The sequence below is a fragment of the Pinus tabuliformis genome, chromosome Q (genome assembly GCF_031772625.1).
Source record: "Pinus tabuliformis cultivar Carrire ecotype Pingquan chromosome Q, CPIR1, whole genome shotgun sequence".
In the NCBI taxonomy this organism is placed as follows: Eukaryota; Viridiplantae; Streptophyta; class Pinopsida; order Pinales; family Pinaceae; genus Pinus; species Pinus tabuliformis.
The window spans coordinates 456,923,674-456,947,471 of NC_142296.1; positions in this window are offsets into that span (position 1 = coordinate 456,923,674).

The window sequence follows — 23,798 nt, forward strand, 5'->3', positions numbered from 1 at the left end:
TGATTTGTCCTTTTGCTTTCCATTCTCTTGTTTACCCTCCTCTCATTTTCCTTTTTGCTTTGTCAAATAAACCTTGATCCACTGCAAAAATTTTCATCCATAGTCCTTCAAAATTATTGGTTTATGCTTGCCTTAGATGATAGAGGATTCATTAATGCCTCCGTTCTAACAAGTCTTGGCCTATCAAAATCAACACATTATCTAGGTATAGTGCTAGAGTCATTATTAGTACCTTGAGGCTTGTATGCATCAATGACAAGTTCTCTCGCTGACAATCATGGGAATACATCAATGTCCCTTGATCGTTAGATATTGCAAGTGGCTCAACATCAGCTCATCTATTCGCACTTTGCAAGATGTACTTAGGTACCTTGGTACTCGTTCACATTAATGGCGAGTTTGCCTCACATTGGTTAACGGAATTCATCAATGGTCAGTAATCCAATGACTTCCCTTCATGCGCGACAACAACACATTCATTCACATGACTAGAATTGTACCATCGGGTTTTGTCGCAGGTGAAGAATATATCATTACATCATTTTGCAGCAGTTACAACAGATTTAGCAATAACAATGAAGGATCCACTTTCACCACCTCATCCACCATTTATGCAACTAAGAAGCAAATGAAATTCTACATTCTATTCCATGATCCAGCAGTAGTTACAACTTCTCTACATATGCACAGTTTGTCCACTTCATAGGTATGTAAAGGTATGTTCTTTTATAGCTTTTAATCATAGAATTCCTTAAATACTAAAATTATAATTTTTGGAAAATACTTCACCATATTTCCTTTCTCATTTAAAAAAAAATTGTAAACACCATTAGTTGGGGTGGGGGGGGACATCCATTTATGATCACTCTTCGTATCACTAAATTCCATTTCACTTCATTTCATCCTAACATACTCGTCCTAATCAATAATGATTGGATTATGGTTCAAAAGTTATGTGATTTGCAAATAAATTCTTAAATGATGAGCATATTATATGGTTGATTCAAAGATACATTCTTAAATATTTTCAATAAATCTTACTACAACAAAAAGAAACAAGGTATTCATACACAAGAACCAATACCAATTAAGATTTGGTTGCACACAAGAACCAACGAAACATGTTGCAATTCAATGTATGACAAGGAATACTTTGCGAAAAGAAATGAAATTGTCAAATGCAAAATTTAAGGACAATTAATATAATCCAAGCTCATTCAAAACAAAATCATGACTAAGCAATGTTGTAGATTGCATGAGGACATTCAATAACATCAGTTTGGGTGATGGCAATACCGAGGAAAGGAAACATGTCCACAAACTGCTTAACTTCATAGATCTTCCGAATAAAAAATCAGGGTTTTAGGTGTGAGGGTTAATGCACTTTTAATTTTTTTTGCCTGCCCCTTTGTACTAGCCTTGGTTTCACAAATGTAGCTAATTTACATATACCAAGGGAAAACTAAGAGTTGGCCTTCATTCTTGCATCCTCTATTGGTCTAGTTCGGCTCTGTGTATGTGCTGTGCCTTCGCTTGTTTCTTGTGGTGGTTTTTCTGCTGGTCCACAGAGGCTTCAGGTTGACTTTCAATATGCAAGTTTTCACTTATTCTTTTTTGCCTAGCTTATGCTTCATTTTTGTTCTGCTCATGGTGGTTTCCGATGTTAGTTCTAGTGTTGACCTAGCTCTGTGTATCCAGAGGTTCTTCCCTTGCTAGTTCTGTGGGCGGCTTAACAAACATTATTTCAGGTAAACTTTTGTTCTGGTTTCTTTTTGCATTTATTTTTTTTGTGATTCTAACCCTTTGGCCCCTTGGTGAGCAGGTAAACTTACCAATGGCATTCTCATTGGGAGAAACCCTCTGGCTAAGGACTTGGTTCTTGTCCTCTGACTTGGAGACAAATTTTTTTTAGGTAAACCCTTCTTCCTCCCTTCTGTTATCTGCTCTCTATCACCTTATTTTACTTGCATTTATGGTTTTTGACTACCCATCTTGTTTTCGTGGCGATGTGCATGTCGTACCTGGAGAATGTTGCTACACGACCTCGTTCTTGGGAGTCTTTGTAGCTTTAGGAAACAGGGTAGGATCCCTCCGTGATTGTCTTGTTGCTTTTGCTTGCATTATCCTTAGTCAGGCATAAACCCTTGGGGTTTCATTTTCTCAGTATTGGCCCACAAAACATTGTTTTTGGCACTTATGGGTTTCAAAACCCTCTAATATTTTGGTTTCATAAATGTATATTCAACTGTTAAATTTTGAAATGTAACAAATGCATAGGTGTGCTTGAATACTGAATGCAAATGTACTTGTGTTTTTGAGAAAGAATGTGATATATTTGTTGCCTTTGCCTTTGTCTGGTTTCTGGTTTGAAATGTCTTCAGTCAAGAGATTTTTGTCGATGTCATTCGTCCCCTTTAATGAAATACTTCACTATTTTGCTTAAAACAATATTTGAAGCACTAATGCACAGGAAAAATAAATTTTCTTTCTTTATGAAAAATATTTTAGATTCACTAGCTTTCACATATACTCAAGAAAACAAATTATAATTATAATTTCTATATTCTTTCTTCTTTCTAGATGGTAGGCCCTCATAGTGTGGATCTGGTTTTGCTTTTATGCCTTACTAGCAGTCCGTTACAGTTGACAAATGGTCCCTCAGTTACTTTACAGTTATCTAACAGTTTCTTTCAACATACTCTTAAATAATCCTATTTTACTTTCTTGCTTAATTTTTAAAGGACAATGGCTATATCAACCTTAATTTAAATAAAACAAAAATAAAACTAAATTTGTAATTTTTTCTTCCTTTCCAGCAGAAAGTAAAAACCCATTTCTAGTTGTCGCCTTTTCAATCGACACTCCTACATCAGGCTCCCGTGGTAAATTAAACTCATGGCTCCTATCCATGAGCTCTTCAATAGAGTATCGGGTGCTTTGAATCTGGCCAGAATATAACCAAGAACTATCCTCAATAGGATGGTCCTTCCACTTGACAAGTACTGCAAATATTCTTTTCTTCGAGTCCGCTTCGCCACCTGGGTGTCTAGGATCTGTTCGATCTCTAAAGGCTTTGCTAGAGGCATCTATTTAATCCATGAGCTGTTCTCATTCTGGGTGTCCCATGTTCTTCTTTCTAAACTACCTTCTTCATTAGTAGTAATGTATGGCTACAGATCTGCCACATTAAAAATGGGTGAGGTTCCTATACTTGGAGGTAACTGCAACTCATAAAAGTTCCCAGAAAACTTTTGAAGAATATTGTAAGGCCCAATTTTCTTCAATTTTAACTTTTTGCATTCGCCTTTAGGAAACCTCTTCTTGCATAGGTGTGCTGGTACCAAGTCCCCTACATTGAATTATACCTCCCGCCTTTTAAAATCTTCTTCTGTTTGTATTTTTGTCAGCTGTCTTGTAATTTTAATTTTACATGTTCATGAAGATCGCTAATTTCCTTTGCGAAATATTCACCATCAGCACTACTACACTCCAACTTACCCAAATCTCGCAACTCATGTACTCCATGTGGGTGCATTCCGTATAGGATCTGGAAATTACTATTGTCTGTTCTTCTGCTAGGTGAATCGTTATCAGAAAATTCCGCTTGTGCAAGTACACGATCCCACTATCTATAATTTTCACCAACTAGACTCCTTAGTAGATTTCCCAGACTTCGGTTCACCACTTCGGTTTTCCCATCAATTTGCGGTGATAAGCTAAGCTGAAGTTCAATTTGGTGTCTAAATTTTTCCATAAGGTTCATGAAAAATGACCTGTAAACTTTACGTCTCAGTCTGAAATAATAGACTTTGGCAAGCCATGAAATCTAACTATCTCTATGAAAAACAAGTGTGCTACATGTGTGGCATCACTGGTTTTCCTGCAAGGAATGAAATGTGACATTTTGGTGAAATGATCCACCACCACCATGATCGAATTGAATCCCCACTGTGTCTTTGGTAGACCTAAGACAAAGTCTAAACTAACTGAGTCCCATGGTATGTTCGAGATAGGTAAGGGTGGACACAGCCCTATGTTCTGGCTCTGTCCCTTTGCAGGCTAGCACACTTTGTACCTAGTCACAAACCTCTGTACATCTCTACGCATCTTCCACTAATAGTAAAAGTGGCTCAACTGATCCAAAGTCTTGTCTATGCCAAAATGCCCAGCTAAACCTCCATTATGATTTTCCTGGATTAAGTTCTCTCTCATAGAACATTCCGGGATACACAATTGCCCTCCTTTGAATAGCAACACCTCCTGCATATTATAGTCTAGCCATGAATTTTTATCCCTTAATAGTGGATTTTGGCAAGCTTCATAGGCTTCATTAATATCTACATCTGTTTCATACAAGTCCTTAAGATGTTCGAATCCTAATACTTGTATCGTACTTTCCTGTAGGATCAAATTCCTCCTACTTAATGTATCTGCCACTTTGTTGGCTTCATCGCTGATGTGTTTCAACACAAATGTAAAACTTTGCAAGTACTCCACCCACCTCGCATGTTTATGGTTCAGCTTATGTTATTGCATAATATACTATAATGCAGAATTGTCAGAAAATAAGACAAATTCATTGGCTAGTAGATAATGCCTCCAATGCTTTAGTGCTTGGAAGACTGCATAAAATTATCTGCCATAAGACGTGTACATATACCTAATTTCATTTAATTTCTCACTGAAGTAAGCTACTGGCTTGTCTTCTTGGCTGAGTACTGCACCAATAGCTATCCCACTGGCATCACAGCAAACTTGAAAATGTTTGTAAAAGTCTGGTAATCTTAAAATTGGTTTTTCAGTGATCATCCTTTTCAACAGCTGAAAACGCTTCTCAGCCAATTCTGTCCAATGAAAAGGTTTATTTCCCTTCTTAATGGTGTCCACCATGGGTGCACAAATTCCACTGAAATTTTTAATAAATTTGCAATAAAAACTCACCAATCCATGAAAACTTTGTACCTCAAACAATCTCTTGGGAGACAGCCATCTAACTATGGGTGCAACCTTCTCTGGATCCATTTTTAGTTCATTCTTGAAAATCACAAATCCCAAATAAATTAATTCTTTCTTCAAAAAAGAACATTTTTTCAAATTTATAAACAATCTATTTTGCTGCAATTTTTCTAATACGTACTTGACATGTCGAAAATTCTCTTCCTTTCCTTTGTTGAATATAAGTACATCATCCAGACATACAATCACAAATTTACAAATGAATTCTTTCAACATCTTGTTCATCAAAAGCATGAACGTGTTGGGGGAATCGCTTAGTCTAAATGGCATAACCAGACATTCATATAAGCCTTCATTAGTCTTGAAAGTTGTCTTCCACTCGTCAGCTTCTCGAATCTTGATTTGGTGGTAGCTGCTTTTCAAGTCTATCTTTGAAAAGTATGTTGCTCCACTCAAACAATCCATCATATCATCCATCCAAGGTAAAGGAAACTTGTACCTGATAGTGATCTTGTTAATTGCCTGGGAATCAGTGCACATCCGCCACTCACCTCCTTTCTTGGGAGCTAAAACAATCAGAACCGTACAAGGGTTTAGACTTTCCCGAATCAGCCTTTTATCCAACAAATCCTGCACCTACTTCCTAATTTCCTCATTGTCCTTCAAACTCATCCGGTAAGCAGTTTTGTTTGGCAAACTGGCTCCTGGAATGAAATCAATATGGTGACTAATGCTCTGCTTTGGTGGCAATTTGTCTGGTATATCATCCACCACAATATCAATAAATTCCTGCTGCATGTCCTGTATCTCTACAGGTAAGTCAATAATCTCAGTATGTATCAATACTATTTTTGGCCTTTGAACAACTGTATATTTTACCTCATTATCCTCAATCTATCGTAGAAACTCTTCTCCACCTAATAGAATTCTTTTGTTCCACTGGTTTCTGTAGCATCATCTTCCTTCATGGGAACTAGCGTATGCTTTATCCCATCTTTAACAAACCTATAACAATTTGTTCCCCGTCATGGATGACCTTCCTATCATACTGGCATGGTTTGCCCAATAGAATATGGGACATGTCCATCGGCATGATATCGCAAGTCACCTTGTCCTTGTACTTGCCAATATGAAACTCTACCTCGCACTGCCTATCGTCGAACAGTTGGTGTCCTTTCAGCAACCAAGACACCCTATGTGGAGTTGGGTGATTCAAGTTCTTCAAACCCAATTTCCCCACCATTTCAGTAGCTACCAGATTATCAGTACTTCCACTATATATGATTAATTTTCAGCATTTCCCATGCAACTTGCACACAGTCCAGAACAATGCTTTCCTCTATGTCTGATGAGCTACTTCCTTAGCTGGTTTCAATAACACCTTGTTCAAAACCAAGGTTTCCCTTGTTTCAAGCATATTTTTCACTTCCTATGGTGGTGTCTCTGCTTCATCGGGCTGAGCAACATATACTCCCCTCTTTCCAGTTCATTAATTTTTAGGATATTCAAAGGACCTGTGTCCCCACTTGTGACACTTGTAACACTGATGGCATTTCCTCTGCCTCTGTCATTACCTCTTCCTCGTTGGTATGACCTTCCTCCTCTAGTGTTACCTTCCCTTTCAATATGTCCTAAAGTTTTCGAACTACTGCCGTCTTCATTGATGTTGGAAGTCCTACCTCTGCCGAAGGAATGTCCCCTACCTCTGTTAGAACCACATCCTCTTCTGGCATTCTGTTTCCTGGTGATCTTCTCGTCTGCCTTCAAAGCACTCTGATAGGTTTCCTCTATGGTCTTAGGGGAAAGAATACTAATTTCGTCTAGGATCTCCATCCGTAGACCATTTACAAATCTCGTTGTTTTCTCAAGGGTATCTTCAACATAGCCAACTCTTAGGTTTACTTTATAAAATTCTTTAGTATATTCCTTTATGGTCATCGTTCTTTGTCTCAGGTTCTGTACTTGTCTATAACGGGAAATCTGGTAATCTTTAGGCAGAAATATGCTCTCCATCTTAGCAATCATCCTGTCCCATTTTTTAATCAATGGTTTTTTCAATCTTCACCTTTCCGCCTACACGATGTCCCACTGCATTCCAACAATGCCTCTGTGGAAAAATTGGCATTATAATTATAAATCTCTGGTCTTGGGTTGCTACTAGCCAGCAAAACTGATCTCAACAATTTAATCTCTGGTACCTCTTCATCTGACCCATCCATCGTGGCTATGTTTTCTTCCTCACTGTCATCCTCACCTTCCGGATCTCTACACCTTCCTGCTTCCACTGCTGCCAAATGTGCAGTTAAGGTCCTAATCTCTTCTCGTAGCCCTTCATCTGCTACTCTTCAGATGGCTCTACCTTGAACTCTTCTACCTACCTCCATCTTTACTGAGAAAAGGAACTAACCTGGCTCCAATACCAAAAATTTGGTGGAAATAACAAGGAAAGGAAACGTGTCAACAAACTGCTTAACTTCATAGATCTTTCGAATAAAAAATCAGGGTTTTAGGTGTGAGGGTTTAATGCACTTTTAATTGATTTGGCTTGCTGCTTTGTACTGGCCTTAGTCTTGCAAATGTAGCTAACTCACATTTGTTGAGGGAAAACTAAGATTCGGCCTCCATTCTTGCATCCGATGTTGGTTTGGCTTGGCTTTGTGTATGCGTTGTGCCTTAGATTGTTTCTTGTTGTGGTTTGTTTGCTAGTCCACAAAGGCTTTATGTCGACTTTCAATCTGCAAGTTTTCACTTATTCTTTGCTGCCTGGCTTATGCTACATTTTTTTTCTGCTCGTGGTGGTTTTTGATGTTAATTTTGGTGTTGACCTGGCTCTGTGTATCCACAGGTTCTTCCTTTGCTACTTCTGTGGGTGGCTTAGCAAACACTATTTCAGGTAGATTTTTTTTCTGGTTTCATTCTGCATTTCATTTTAGTGTGATTCTAACCCTCTGGCCCCTTGGTGAGCAGGTAAACTTACCAATGGCATTCTCGCTGGGAGAAACCCTCTGGCTAAGGACTCTGTTCTCGTCCTCTGACTCAGAGACAAGGTTTTTTCAGATAAACCCTTGTTCTTCCCTTCTGTTATCTGCTCTCTATCACCTTATTTTACTTGCCTTTCCAGTTTTTGACTACCCATCTTCTTTTCATGGTGATTTGCAGGTCGTACCTGGAGAATGGTACTCCACGACCTCGTTCTTGGGAGTCTTTGCAACTTGGGGAAACAGGGTAGGATCCCTCTGTGATTGTCTTGTTGTTTTTGCTTGTGTTATCCTTAGTTAGGCATAAATCCTTGGGGTTTCGTTTTCTCAGTTATGTTTTGTATGGTTTTATGGGTTTCAAACCCTCGCTGTCAGACTGGTCTTGGCCTACAAAATGTTGTTTTGAACACTTGTGGGTTTCGAAACCCTCTACTATTTTGGTTTCATAAATGTATATTGAACTGTTAAATTTTGAAATGTAACAAATGCACAGGTGTGCTTGAATACTAAATGTAAATGTACTTGGGTTTTTGAGAAAGAATGTGATATCTTTGCTGGCTTTGCCTTTGTCTGGTTTCTGGTATGAAATGCCTTTAGTCGTGATATTTGTGTCGATGTCATTCGGCCTCTTTAATGAAATACTTCACTATTTTTCTTAAAACAATATTTGAAGCACTAATGCACATGAAAAATAAATTGTCTTTCTTTCTTTATGACAAAGATTTTAGATTCATTTGCTTTCACATATACTCAAGAAAACAAATTGTAATTTCAATTTTTGTATTCTTTCTTCTCTCTAGATGGCAGACCCTCACAGTGGGAATCTAGTTTTGCTTTTAACCTTACAGCAGTCCCTTACAGTTGAGAAACTGTCCTTCAGTTATCATATAGTTATCTAATAGTTGTTTTAAACATATTGTTAACTAATCCTATTTTACTTTCCTGCTTAATTTTTAAAGGACAATGGCTGTATCAGCCTTAATTTAAATAAAACAAATTTTGTAATTTTTTCTTCCTTCCCAGCAGAAAGTAAAAACCATTTCCAATTGTCGCCTTTTCAGTCGGATGCTCTTGCATCATGGGGGGTATGTAGAGCCTCCAAAATGTATTCAAAATATCATCCACTTTCACCTTTATCATCGCGATTTCACTCACATGTCGCAACTCCATAGCCATATAACCTTTCATTAGCCTCCATTTTCATAATCATATGGGTTACCTTTGTGTTTTCCAAAAGCTAATGATTTATAGTATTATAAGTGAATTAAATGGTTAAAACTTAGAAAATTGACATATACTTGCTAATACTTAAAAGTGGCTTGAGTTTCATGACATGTGTAGGACATTTGGAAGCTTCCAAGGCACCCTTGTGGAGCCTCCAATGCTCAAATTCGAATTCCCTTCAAGATATGAAAAATGATTCGGATAAAGGTCAAAGAGGATATGTGTCTCATCAATACTTATTTGAGTTATAACTCTATGAGACTTTCTAGGGATCTAGGGAGAGAATAATGGACCTCCGTTAATCAGGTAGCTTTTTATGCTTTTGTATAAATAGGAGAGCCTTCTCCTTTCAAAGGCATGTGTAAAGTTGGGGAAATGCTCATGTTTTTAATATAGAATTTGGATTTGGCACCATGCTAATAAGTGTTGTTCACTTTGATTTGGTTATTCTTGGATTTGGAGCCTCTCAACTTTCCATCTCTCATGCTTTTGGATTGACCACCAACAATGTGTGAGATTTACTTTTTTTCATAGATCTAGATTTATTTCTTTCATAGTTTAAGATTTATTTCTTCCATATATTTTCATGTTTGAGAGGTTAAGAATGATTGTTTTTGCTTTCATTTTTGAAAGAGTGGTGTGCTTTTTCAGTTCCTGGAAGATTGAAAGATTAAGATTTCAATTCCGCGCGTTGTACTATAATTTTACTATAATTTATTTGGAGTTAATTATTGAACTAGAATAGGTGAATTTGGTTTGTTGTTATTTGGTTTCATAGTTAGATTGATCTAAATTGAAAGTTAATTTCTAGCATATACAGTGTACGCATGCTTTGCAAGTTTTACGAAACCCTCTGGTTGACCATAAAATGATAGGTAATTAATTTTCCTCAACAAGCCATACATCATTAATGTCATAATACATGATTATAACCAGCATAATAACAACAAAAATATCAAGGATACATCAGCCATAAAATCCACATATAAAATAGTACATTTACACATAAGGTACCAAAGAAAGAACCTCTTAGTAATGAATGCAAAATCCATGCAAATATGGAACAACCTCTCTTTCGAAAATCACCCTCGTTCCATATTCCATGCATGAATGTGGACTCAAACAAAAAAAACCAACCAGGGCATGCTAAGGCAAAATCACCTCACCCTCATCAATAGAAACCAGGATTTATCGTAATCCATCTCAGATCACTAGGCTAAATAATAACATCTAATAATATGCTTTACCATGATCTCCACTAGATCACTAGGCCAAAGTAAGCATGGATGCCACGAGATTTTTCCACGTACATCATGAGGAATTTTGTTGTCTCCTAGTCTCGTAGGATTTACTGCAATCCCCAACAGATCACTATGCCGTAAACCGAGACCCACTCTCTATGATTTACTGCATATCCTATCCTGGGATTACTGGGCCTCATGGAGATCACCAACATGTAGGATTTACCATATATCTCGTCATTCACCAGTCGAGGATTCCTAGGCCCACCACAAGACATAATAATTTGATTTACCATAACCCACAATCGGGTTTAGGGGTCACTAGGACAATGGATTTACCACAATGCACAGTATGATGCAGGGTTCACTAAGCCATGTGTTATTTCTTTTGGCGATCCACCTCTCTCTTATTCAAATAAATTCGACATCTAGCTCAACCAAAACATGAGAACCCTATCACACCATGGCTATCTGGAAATGGGAAGGCTAGGCTAAAAACATTATCATACCTAGAAAAACCCATTCCATGACAACAATGAACAACATGCAATACTATGCATGCCAAACCTAGAAAGGAAAACACAGATGAAAATAGATATCTGCAAAGAGTCTTGTTGTAGCTTCTTGATCCTGCTCTTCCTTTCTTTCTACTTACTTCCTCTTGCCTTGTTTTCCTTTCTTGATCAAATACCAAAGTGCTCGAAGAAAACTCTAAGTGTCCAAGAGCATGAGGGAGAGAGAAAGAATAGAAGTGAGCTCCACCAAAACATGTTTCAAAACTTGCCAACTAATCCTCAGAAGCCTTTTTATCAATGAGGCCTCTATTTTCTTCATTTTCCATTATTTTCCTTCATTTTCCTCCTCATAAGAAACCTCTGACCTTTTACCTTTTCTCTAAATTTCCTTTATTTTCATAAATAAATGTGCCAAGATGCCATTTTTCCTTTCCAAATCCTTTGCCTTTGCCAATTTCCTTAGCCATAATAAACTGAATGAACACCCACTAGGATGTTTTTCCCACCATTTAACTTGGAATACATGTCCCATGACCATGGTCTTGTATTTTTTTCCTTTATTAACTTTTTACATGTGATTTTTACCAGGGTTCTGACATAGACATGTGTCATAGCCTTACACATGCAACGATAAATATGATTGTTTATGAAATTATGTACTTTTAATTAATGCATGTGCAAGAAAGAGGAATAAGAAGAGATGTTTGACATATAACTAGTAAAACAATATTATTTGGGTTTGATAAAGATTTTATATAATCATGATGTCAAAGTTTCTTGATGGTAGCAACTGTAAGAAAATATCATGACTCATGTGAAAGATGGATTATATTTAACAATATGGCATGCAATGAGATAATGGTTCATGAAGTTTGACGAAATATCAACTGCACGGTAATCTATTGTAGGGAACAACCATGCCACAAATACATAATGTTCAAGGAATCATGGGGTACATTATAGTATGATTAATGCAATAACTTCTAGCGTGGTATGTTGAATTTAAGATTATATTTATCTGTAATATTTTTAACAATGGTTAAGGGATGAGTTCCCTTACATCCATTGATTGAGGGGTGAAAACCCTCATGAAATGTTTAATAAAATAAATGTCTGCTCAATTTTCCCTTCAGGGTTTCAAATGTATATTAGTATCCACTAATATGTTTTCCTATTGTGTTATTCTATTGATGTTGCTTCCTTTCATGACGTTGACACTTACATCACCAAATATGTGACTAACTAGACTAATTAAATGAAAAATGAAAATGATGTAAGGTTACAATAGCTATATTTATGTTAATATGCTACATCAATGTGTATTATTTTATGTGACTTGGTATTCCATTTATAAAGTTACTCTAAGTAATAACGATGATTTTACATACATGAAAAATAAATTATTTACAACATAACATGCGATAAACAAGAAAAACAAGAAATCCACAATGTAAATAAGATTTAAATGAAGTGCAAAGCTAGTCATAATTTCAGTTAAGAGGCCCTAGATTCTATAAAGCATCGGTTGTGATATATGACAGCATAAAGAGAAAGCTGCTAAAAAATAAATAATAATATAGGTACATGAAAAACAATAAAATTGTAATAAATAATGGTTGATTTTATTAGTGATAAATGATACAACCAAATCTTGAAATGAAAGCTTCTTTGAAAGCTTATGAATAGTCTTATCACAAACTATTGCAATACAAAACTAATCATTTACAATAGCTCAAGGAGAAGCCAAAATGACAAGAAGTTAACATCTTTCGTGAGGTGTGAATATGGGTGGCTTATTTGTTGCAAAATGGATAATTGTTAGCACCAGTAGAAGATAATCATACCTTCAAACAACATTAATTAAATCATAAAGATACGAGATGCCTAAATAGTTCCTTGGAAATATTAATGTCGTCACCTAGTTTGTCACCCCTTGGTGAAAGAAGATTGTTGTCACCATGAGGATTAGCCACTACCTTATAATAAATTAAAATTAGAGGAGAAATTCCAACCATAAATTCTATAGCATACCTCTCTTCAAAGTTCTCTCTCTCTTCCTTCATAGATCCTTCCTCCTTTTAAAGGGCTCCAAATCAGTTTGGGAAGTTCCCATGTTTTAAACATTGTGTTTTAGTTTGATTTCTAATCTAATTGATTAGAAAATAGGAGGGATGTTCTAAAGGAAATGGTTAATAAAACAAATTTATGTCTTTCTTGAATCAAGGTTTTGAATCTAGTAGGTGGGACCACATACTTTATTCGAATGGGATTTATAATGTTTGTCTCCATGTAGGTTAATTAGAAATTACATAACCATAAATTATTTGTTTCATATAACTCCAAACCAACTAATAATAAAATACATAATATAAAAGAGCATAATCAACCATATATAACCAAAAAATGTGCAACATTATCAAAAAAATTTCCACATCATATTATCACCGAGAAAACCAATCCCCTATGACTCACATTACCTCATCTATCCATTTATGTAATTCATGCTAGATGTGCCATATGACAATAATAATAAATGTTGTATATAAATAAAGCTTCATAATGATGAATTTTCTTTTCCAAACACCACCCATGCGAAAAATTAATCATCATAGATGCCCATACACAAGCATAGTACAAAGTAGTCAATAAAAAATGAAGCAACGTCATCATAAACAAGTCTGTCATCAATGAAATATGAAAAATACTGAAAACCATACCAAAACATCTTGTAAACACCACAAAATAATGTCCCTACCTATGATATGGAGTATATTCTGCTTCATGTTCTTCTTGATAGGGATGAGATGTAATCGAATGTGATGCACCATGTGATGGGTTAGAAAGTGTGACTTGTACTTTCTATCTTTGATCACTGACAATAGGTGGGGAATTGACATCTTATTTGGCTGACTAACAAATAGGACTATTATGTATAGTTGGTTGTCTAGAATTTTGATGAGAAGAGTGATGTTGTTGACTGGCAGGAGGAGTAGTTTATGGTTCTACATGATGGGAAAGGACTATGCATGAAGCAACAAATTGCAAATGAGAGAAATTTTCATCATGAGGAAGAGGAAGGAAAGAGATTGTGGGCCAACCTTTGCCTAAAAAAAGTGGTTTTGTAAGGTTGGAATCCCAACTATCATTATTTTGGATGAAAAGGAAAGGAGAAGCATGTAGCAGGACAAGGATACCATTACTAGGTTGAAGAGCTATAGGGGGTTGTTGTGGCTGAGGCTGCAACATAGCTTGAGGCTCTAGATGACTCAACGAATTAGCCACACTAGTACTGAGTAGTTGTCTTAATTCCTAAGAATCAACATCAAAATGAATTGAGACCCTTGGTATTTTGTCTCTTATCACACCCAAAGGTTAGTCTCTATTTCATGTTCCCCTACCTCTACCTTGGCCTCCATTTCTATTCAAAAATCTCATTTTACATGGACTGATTGCAATTAATCTCACAAGTGATAATAGATTAGGCACTTCAAATTAATGATTTGATTAATTACTTGGTCAAATGAAAAATAAGGAAATGAAATGGGGGCGGGATTATTTCTTGGTAGATGGACATGACTAGCCTACATATGCAGGCATCATGAGTTGTCCTTCTCTCTTCTATTTTCTTTTCTTATCTATATATCTATATATATATATATATATATATAAATATATATATATATATATATATATATATATATATATATATCTATATATATATATATATATATCTATATATATATATATATATATATATATATATATCTCTATATATATATATATATATATATATATATATATATATATATATATATATATCTATATATATATATATATATATATATATATATATATATATATATAATTTATAATTTACAGAGAGGATTGATACATAAACTAGAATTTCTAAATACATATACATAACCAAATATGATGCCAGAGCAGAATTAAGATGGTTAGGAAAACAAGCTGATGTTGTGTTTACGAAGTTGTGTTCAAGAAATAGAGGGAGACATTAGATAGATAAACGAGTATGTATCTCATAGCATCTCATAGCTTCGAAAGGAAACTATTATGTGAGTGAACATTTCAAGGATATATCCTTTTGTACATGTGAATCAACTTGTGAGATTATATTTTTTATTTTTCTTTCGACCCTAGGTTTCCAAAAGTGATCATCTAACTTCATTTTTGTTGAACATGAGATTTGACATTACAAAGAGGACTTCTCTTTGAATTTATTAATAAAAATAAAATGTATTTAGTTGGTAAGATCAGTCACAAAATAATAGGATAGATAGAGCTATTAGGTGTGTTTCTTGTAACACCATCAATTCTATGCATCAACATTAATCTTGCACTTTTCATCCTGAGATCTGTTAGAGCCTAGAATGACATCAGGCTGAAGAAAGGCAATCCTAGGATAACCACAAGCCAAGCTCAACCTAGTAGCTAGCCCTACCAGGTCAGGAGAGGGATCTCTCCTTATGAATCTCAGTGAAGATGACTGGATCATCAATCAATATTTTATGCTAGGTATAGTAGCTCAGGGGATTTTGATTGCATTTGTTGGTTTTTGTGTTGGATCAGATGAAGCTAGGCAATTTGGGTCTAGAAAATTAGGTCAAAGTACAGGGTGTTCTATGGGGCAAGGTAGGTATAGGGTTTTACATCTGAAATTGAGTGAGGTGAGATGTCTAAGACTGGTGAGGAGCTAAGAAGGGCATGTAAAGATCATGTATCCTTCTCAAACAATAAAAAAACATACAATACTGAATGGCTTCCCAAGGCAGAGCACTGTAACCAATGAATTCTATCTATCCATCTTGATATCATTTAGTTAGAAGCATTGAAATAGATTGTGGCATACATAAAACATGTGAAAAACTGATAACAGAAGAAGAAACTATGAAAAAACACCATACCACAAGTATCTCATAAAAATAGCTGCAACGCCTATTAATTTCCTTGCCAAACTGCTTACAATGATGTACAATATTGTTCAGAGCATCCATGTGTATCCAACCCTTGCTAATGAGAAATAAAATACATCATATAGACAAGAAAACCACTCCTCCTAACCATGAGGGGTCGAATCCATGAGAAGAGGGGCTGTTACAACCATTTCCAAACATGGACCAGGAATATAAATATTCAAACTACTTGCCTCTAGAAACATGAAAACTGATTCATTAGCCTCAAAACCACCTCTAACTAATGAATATACACTCTAACACTGTTTTACAATCATAATTACATACCTTGTCATCAATTACATCATAAAGAAAACCATGAGGAGAGAGAAAGTGAATCCATAGTGAAAATAGGTGAAATTTTGGATTTTTAGATAAATTGGTCAAAAGCACAGCACCACTGGTAAAAAGTGCAGTGCCACTTTCCACTTGCTTTTGGACACCTTCCCCTTAACCACATTGAGCCCAAGATAGCTCATTGGAAGGTTCTACAAGTCTAGTTTCTGAAACAAATTGAATTTTTGAATTTGGAGGTCATCTTCCCCCTCAAAGCATGAATCTCCCAAGACTACTTTTGTGTGTCCAAAATGAGGCAGAAAGGTCATTTTTTAGTAGTCTTTGGACCTTTTGGTGACCCAGATTTTCTTCAAAACTTCCAAAAATTTCCAAGTTGCATGTTCTCATCCTCTTGAATCCAAATATGCAAGCCTTTTGTTCACCTAATGCTCCAGGGAAAGGCGCAGCACCGGTGGCGTTGCGCTTCTAGGCTAGTTTCCTGTGTTGAAAATTTCAAAATTTGAAAAAAAACAAAAAATATTAAAAACTAGCTCAGATTTGGCATGGGACACCACCATTATCTTCTTTGATGGGCTAGTGAGGCTTCAGCTAATATTTTCAACTTATCTTGCTCCTTTTTGCTCTTTAAATCCTTCCTCAACCTAGCTTTAAGCTTCCTGATCCTCATGTTACAGATTTTGTTGCGGTTCATGTAATGGTAGGCCGTCTGGTGAAGCATCTTCTTATCCTTGTTGGCCTTCTCAATCAGCCCTTCAAGATGTATGTTGACCCTCACAAGCCATGTTTCCCTATCATTCTCAATCTCTTGCTCAATAGGATTAAGCTTGACATGAGCCTCTTTAGCCATTTGTTTGTTTTCTTTGATCATTTGCAGCTCCATGAGGACTTTCTTGTCACTCAATTATTGGTTTTCCTGCTCTAAATATCTGATGATGAACTTGGCTCTCTCTAAGTTATCAGCCAAGGATTGTATTTGAGCTTCCCTCTCTTGAATGATGATGTCCTTGACAGTTTCTTCATCCTGAGCTTCCAAGTGAATGATGTCAACTCCATGATGATTAAAGTGCTAATGTGGCTCCTCATGCTCAATGAGATCAAAATCTCTTTCCTCCTCATCACCAACATCTTCCTCCTGCACTTTTTCCTTGCCTTTTCCCAACTGCTCAACCTATACCTTTTTTGTTGATGTAGAAGGCAAAGCCCCTTCCACACCTAGTGGAGAAAACATTTGCCTGTGGACTAATGATGAAGGCAAGGCTCCCTCCACAGCTTGTGGAGCAAGAACTTGCCTAGCAGCTACAAAAATTCTCCTTGTCCCTTTCTGATATGTTACATACACTTGCACCTTAGTAGTTTTGGTATCCTTGGCCTCTTCCTTTGTTTCTCCATGGCTAGAATGCCCACCTTTTTCTTGATGCACTGGTGAAGGGATCTATGGACCTTTGAACATCTCATGATTAATGAAACACTCCCATGGAATGTTAAGAAGGCTAAGCTGGTGTAGAACAATGATTTTAATCAAAGAGCAATGGTATATGTCATTCAACTACTTGGGGTATGATTTCCTCTATACAATATGTGCCATCTTCTCAATGTTTCTAAACATGAAGTAAGGGAGATTCAACATCTTTACTCTAGTGAAATGCATGAGGAGTGCAATATGATAGGCATACAACCGAGAGAACCCACCTTCAAAAGTAAAGTACCTGATAATAATCCTCATCAAAGGCACATACCTGTTTTCAAAAAACTTAAAGGGGGATAACTTCTTCACTTGATTTCTGTATTTTTAGCCTTGATATAAGGCTCATAGTAATCCTCATCAAGATCATGACCCTTGTACCAATTTTCACCCACATTAGGAATTCTAGTGGCCTCTAAAATGACAGTTGATGAAATTGCGAAGGTTACTCCGGCAAGTGTCACCTCATTGTTATGCAAATGAGTGAAAAAAGGTTTGGCCAACTCATGGTGAAATTTAACTCTCTCCACCATCTCACAAAATTCAAAACATGCCAAGTGTCTAAAGCAATAAACTGCAAGTGGACAAGCCTGTAACTTTGTCAAACTAGTGGGCTACTCTCTGATGATTTTCCCTCCTTTATGAGGCTTCCTTTGTTGTATGTTTCTCTCCCTGGTGCTGTCACTAAATGTCTCTTCCTCATACTCATAATCACTATCTCTTTCCATTGTTTTCCTTTGGTTTTGAACAATGTGGTTGTATATGGATAATTGTGGATAATAGTGTGGGAATAAGGTGGAGGAATGGAATGGGCTAAGTGTATGGAGGAGGGAGTGTGAAAATATATGTGTGAACATGGTTTAGGGATGTGAGTAGGGGAGAGTAGGGAGAGTGTGTAGGGTTTGGGATAATATGTGTCGGAATGGGATTTATGAAAAATATATGTGGGAATGGGGTTTAGGGAACTTGTATGTGGGAGTGGAATTTAGGGAGACAGTGAGTAGAGTGTAATAGGATAGCGGGAATGAGGGTTTGATATCAATAATGAGTGGTAGCAATAAGAAAACTAGGGTTTACAACGACAATTAGGGTTTTAATTTAAAGGAGGTAAAATCAAGCAAATTCTCATGAAAACACCCTAAAAAACAATAAAATGACAGTACTTACCTTCAAGAAGAAATTTGGAGGTGGTTTGGTAAGTTTGGAGGAAGTTTTGGGTGATTTGAGGCTCTGCTGGGCAAAGCGCAACGCCACCCACAAGAGCGCAGTGCCGACCTGAAAGTGCAGCGCCCATGTATTCTTGCACTGGGAAATGTTTCTAGAAGTACAACACCACCTTGAAAGCGCAACGCCTTCCTCATAAGCACATCACCAACCAAAATCTTGGAAAAACACAACAACTTCACTATATTTGCTCAATGACACTTGAAACTCAACCTTTGATCTCCTTATGGCACTTTCATCTTCAACAATAACACAATGGGATGAAAAATAGGAGGATCGCTTTATATTGCTTCACCTTTTTGACTTTTTTTAATGAAAACCCACTTTTATAATGTATATATGTCTTTTACAATGCTCTGTTTTTCATTTTGTTTCTTTTTACATGGCAAGTGGACTGATGCTTAGAATCACTTGATTTTGCAGTGGTAGGTACTTGTCAGCATCACAAGATTTAGGAGGAGCTTGGGAACAAATATTACATATAGAAACAATAAAATTACATCATGAAAAAAAGATAAAAAAAAAAGAAGATAATACTCTGTTTTCACCTCAAAACAAGTTTTGAGGTGAGAATTGCATTCAACTTCTCAACTAATAAATTATGATTTTAACAATCATTATTGACCTCCTCATGTGCTTGCTAACCCTTATTAACATATAATCATTGAATTTGACCATGGAGGAAACCCTAAGACCTAATGAGACCAAACCCTAGGATTTGATGAAATGGACAACAAAATGAACATGGATCCTGACAGAAAAGTGTGAAAGAAGATTAGAAAGTGCATATCATGAGGGAAAAACTGAAGTAAACGCTACCATCAGTGGATCCATGACCTAATGGAATGCAACCTCATCAGAATGAGACTCCTACTATGAGATGCAAAAGAGCAAATTTTGATCACTGATGGCAGTGTGAAGACACTGATGCTAACATTGGCTCTAATAGGGATGGTAGCTCCTTGGAGGTGCCAAGAACACCGTAGACCTAGTAGCCTTATCCATTGGGTGATGGGGTCAAAAAACTCAATCTAAACTATATGACTGAATACTGATGACTCAAAAGCACAAACTGACTTTTACTCAACTAAAAATTGACTCAATACTAAAACACAACTAACAAACTAGAACTCACACTCGAAGTGGAGCTTATTCAATAAAACCTACTCTAACAGTTTCATTCATCACCTCATCAAGTGAAATGAAACAACCAATGCAACCAAGTAAGTATTCTGGTTGCTATTTTAACTCTCCACAAGTGCTTGTTTATGAGAAAGAAGAGAAAACTACTGCAATGCAACTCCCATGAAAGCTTGCAAACAGATCAAAATTTTCCCAGATTGAATAATATGGATACTCGATTTGACTCCAAAAATAATACATAAGGATCTTGAAATTCATGTGCACTGGGACTTAGCTCATCCAATGGATTACTTTGCTTCTTCTCATACCATGAATGCAAACTTTCATTTGAGCTTTGTGACGAGACTCCTGCGGAAATGATAAAGAAACTAGCTATCGGCTCAAGTTTGTATCAATACTTTTTTCAAGCTCACAGTTAGCTAATGGATAAGGACTTTGACTGTAGACATCATCCAGCACATCAGCTATTGGATTGTGAAAAATTTGAAAAGATTGTTGCAACCCAATTTCATTTGGTTCCAATGAGATTGTATGATTTTCTATAGGTTGCTCATGTGAAGATATACTATGCAAATTTCCCTTCAAAAACTGAAATGATTCAAAACAGAATGGTACGAAATCATCTTGCATCATTTGATCATATGTTCCAGCTTCCATGTCTTCATCTGCAGCCTAACATTCAATGGCATTCAGGGGCTACAAATCTATATATAAGAAGTCTTGAATATGGATTTCATTGCCCTCTAGATGGTCCAGATCCAAACTTATTGACGATTGGTTTCTGATTGCACAAAAGTTGTCTCTGATGAACTGAAACGAAGTAAACAAAAAGGCAAAGATCCTTCACTTACTTCAAAATTTGCTACACTTTCCTCCTCACTTCCATAGCTGATATGCAACAGCTGATCACTGTATTCAAGCTGTTGGAAGTGAAACTCGTCCTTCCACAAATTAGCTACTGATTTGTCTGCAAGACTAGCTTCTGTTTGGAGAACATAATCATCATCATACTCATCAAACTAAGGCAAATCATCAGTATAAAACACATCATCAAGAATACATGTCATATCAACACATCTCTCTTCTCCAAGATGATCTATAAAACAATCACTATCAGATCTATGACAACTGGGATAAGAAAGAAAATGTTTTGGATTAGCCACTTTCTCTTCTTCAATCAGTGAGCCATGGTCTTGAACATCATACTCATTCCTTGTGGTGATCTTTTCCATCATCGCTTCTACTGCACTTACCAGAATGTTGAGTTTTACCTCTAAAGATGTTGATTCTTCTGGATTTATGTTCTTCCTCTCCTGTTCCTTCAACTTTGCCCTTCTGATCAGCAAATTAGCCTCTACATCTACTACACTATTTTGCATCTCTTCAAGTGTTGCGAGGTTCCTTTCCCTCAGCTGAAACTCTATTTCTGGATCAAAGGCATTCGGGTAGAGCAAGAGATTAGATCCAGGAGGAGGTCTTATATTAACAGGCATTGAACAATAAACTTGGTTAAATCTGGAATAAAATTGTTGTACTGTCCCCCCTGGCAGTCTTTTCAATTGGTTATACTCTTATAGAATCAAGAAAGGGTTTTGTTTGACCACCCACTTATCGAGGAAAACTTCAATGAACTGCTAGAAATTTGAGATGCTTGCATCAGGCAAGGTTTTGAACCAACTCTTGTCTTTGCCTTGCAAAGAAAGAGAAAAAATCCTAATACTGAAATCTTCTTCATCAACTTCAAAAAGGTCGAGACAAGACTTAAAATTCAATAAATGTCTCTCAGCAGTGATGTTGTCAGACTCACCATCAAATCTTGGTAGATATAGGTAATGATTTTTAGGGAAGGCATGGGATATAGGAGGTAAAATTAGAGGCTTGTATCTCTCTGGAATTTTACAAGGTATAGGAATATTTACATAAGGTGTAGAATCCATCTTGGTCTCTTTGGTCTCATCAGTTTGAAGACGATCATCATAAATTTTGGAAGAAGGGTCTTGATCAAGATCAAAGGCATGCAAACATTTTATATTCACAATCTTCAAAGAGAAAGAATCAAATGCAAGCCTAGGATGTTTTCTCAAATACAGTATATTTCATAAAGCCTTCTTGACATTCTCAAGAAAAGAGAGGAAATAATTTATAACAAAGAACATAATGTCTTGGATGAAATTCCAACTTGAATACTCGATCTTTCCATATTTTCCTTTCATGTTTTTGCTAGTCAGGTTCATCCTCCAGTGGAGTCCTTGGATTTGATCTCGAAACTGATTTAGAGTCACCAGGTGAATGATTTTAGCCTTCCCATGTCTGATCGTTGTCCACCATCAACAATCATATATAAACTTGTTACATTTTACTGAGAAACATAAAACTATGTCCCTAGTATGGTCGCCACTATGTTAGAGCCTAGATTGACCTTAGGCTGAAGAAAGGCAATCCTAGGATAACCAAAAACCAAGCTTAACCTGGTAGCTAGCCCTACCAGGTCAGGAGAGGGCTCTATCTATATGAATCTCAGTCAAGATGACTAGATCATGAATTAACATTGTATGCTAGGTATAGTAGCTCAAGGGATTTTGATTGAATTTATTGGTTTTTGTGCTGGCTCAGATGGAGCTAGGCAATTTGAGTATGGGAAATTAGGTCAGAGTACAGGGTGTTCTATGCGGCAAGGTAGGTATAGGCTTTTAAACTTGAAATTAAGTGAGGTGAGATGTCTAAGACTGGTGAGGAGCTGAGGAGGGCATGTAAAGATCATATATCCTTCTCAAACAGTGGAAAACATACAATACTCAATGGCTTCCCAAGGCAAAGCACTATAGACAATGAATTCTACCTATGTATCTTGATATCATTCAGTTAGAAGCAACGAAATAGATTATGGCATACATAAAACATGTGAAAAACTGGTAACAAAAGAAGAAACTATGCAAAACAACATACCACAAGAATCGCATTAAAATAGCTGCAACTCCTATTAATTTCCTTGCCAAACTTCTTACAATGATGTAAAATATTGTTCGGAGCATCCAAGTATATCCAAACCTTGCTAATGAGAAAGAAAATACATCATATAGACAGAAAAACCACTCCTCCTGACCACCAGGGGTCGAATCCATGAGAAGAAGGACTGTTACAACCATTTCCAAACATGGACCAGGAATATAGACATTCAAACTACATGCCTCTATAAGCATGGAAATTGATTCATTAGCCTCAAAACCACCTCTAACTAATGAATCTACCCTCTAACACTATTTTACCATCATAATTACATACCATGTCATCAATTACATTATAAAAACAACCATGAAGAGAGATAAATTCAATCCATAGTGAAAGCAGGTGAAATTTTGGATTTCTAGACAAATTGGTCAAAAGTGCAGCACCACTGGTCAAAAGCACAATGCCGCTTTCCACCTGCTTTTGGAGGCCTTCCCCTTAACCCAATTGAGCCCAAAATAGCTCATTGGAAGGGTCTTCAAGTCTAGTTTCTGGAACAAATTCAATTTTTGAATTTGGAGGTCATTTGTCCCCTCAAAACTGGAATCTCCCAAGACTTCTTCTGTGTGTTCAAAATGAGGCAGAAAGGTCATTTTTTTGTAGTTTTTGGACATTTGGTGGCCCGGATTTGCTTCAAAACTTCTAAAAATTTCCAAGGTGCATGTTTTCATCCTCCTGAATCCAAATATGCAAGCCTTTTGTTCACCTAATGCTCCATTGCTTCTAGGCCAGTTTTCTGTGTTGAAAATTTCAAAATTTGAAAAAAAAAACAAAAAATA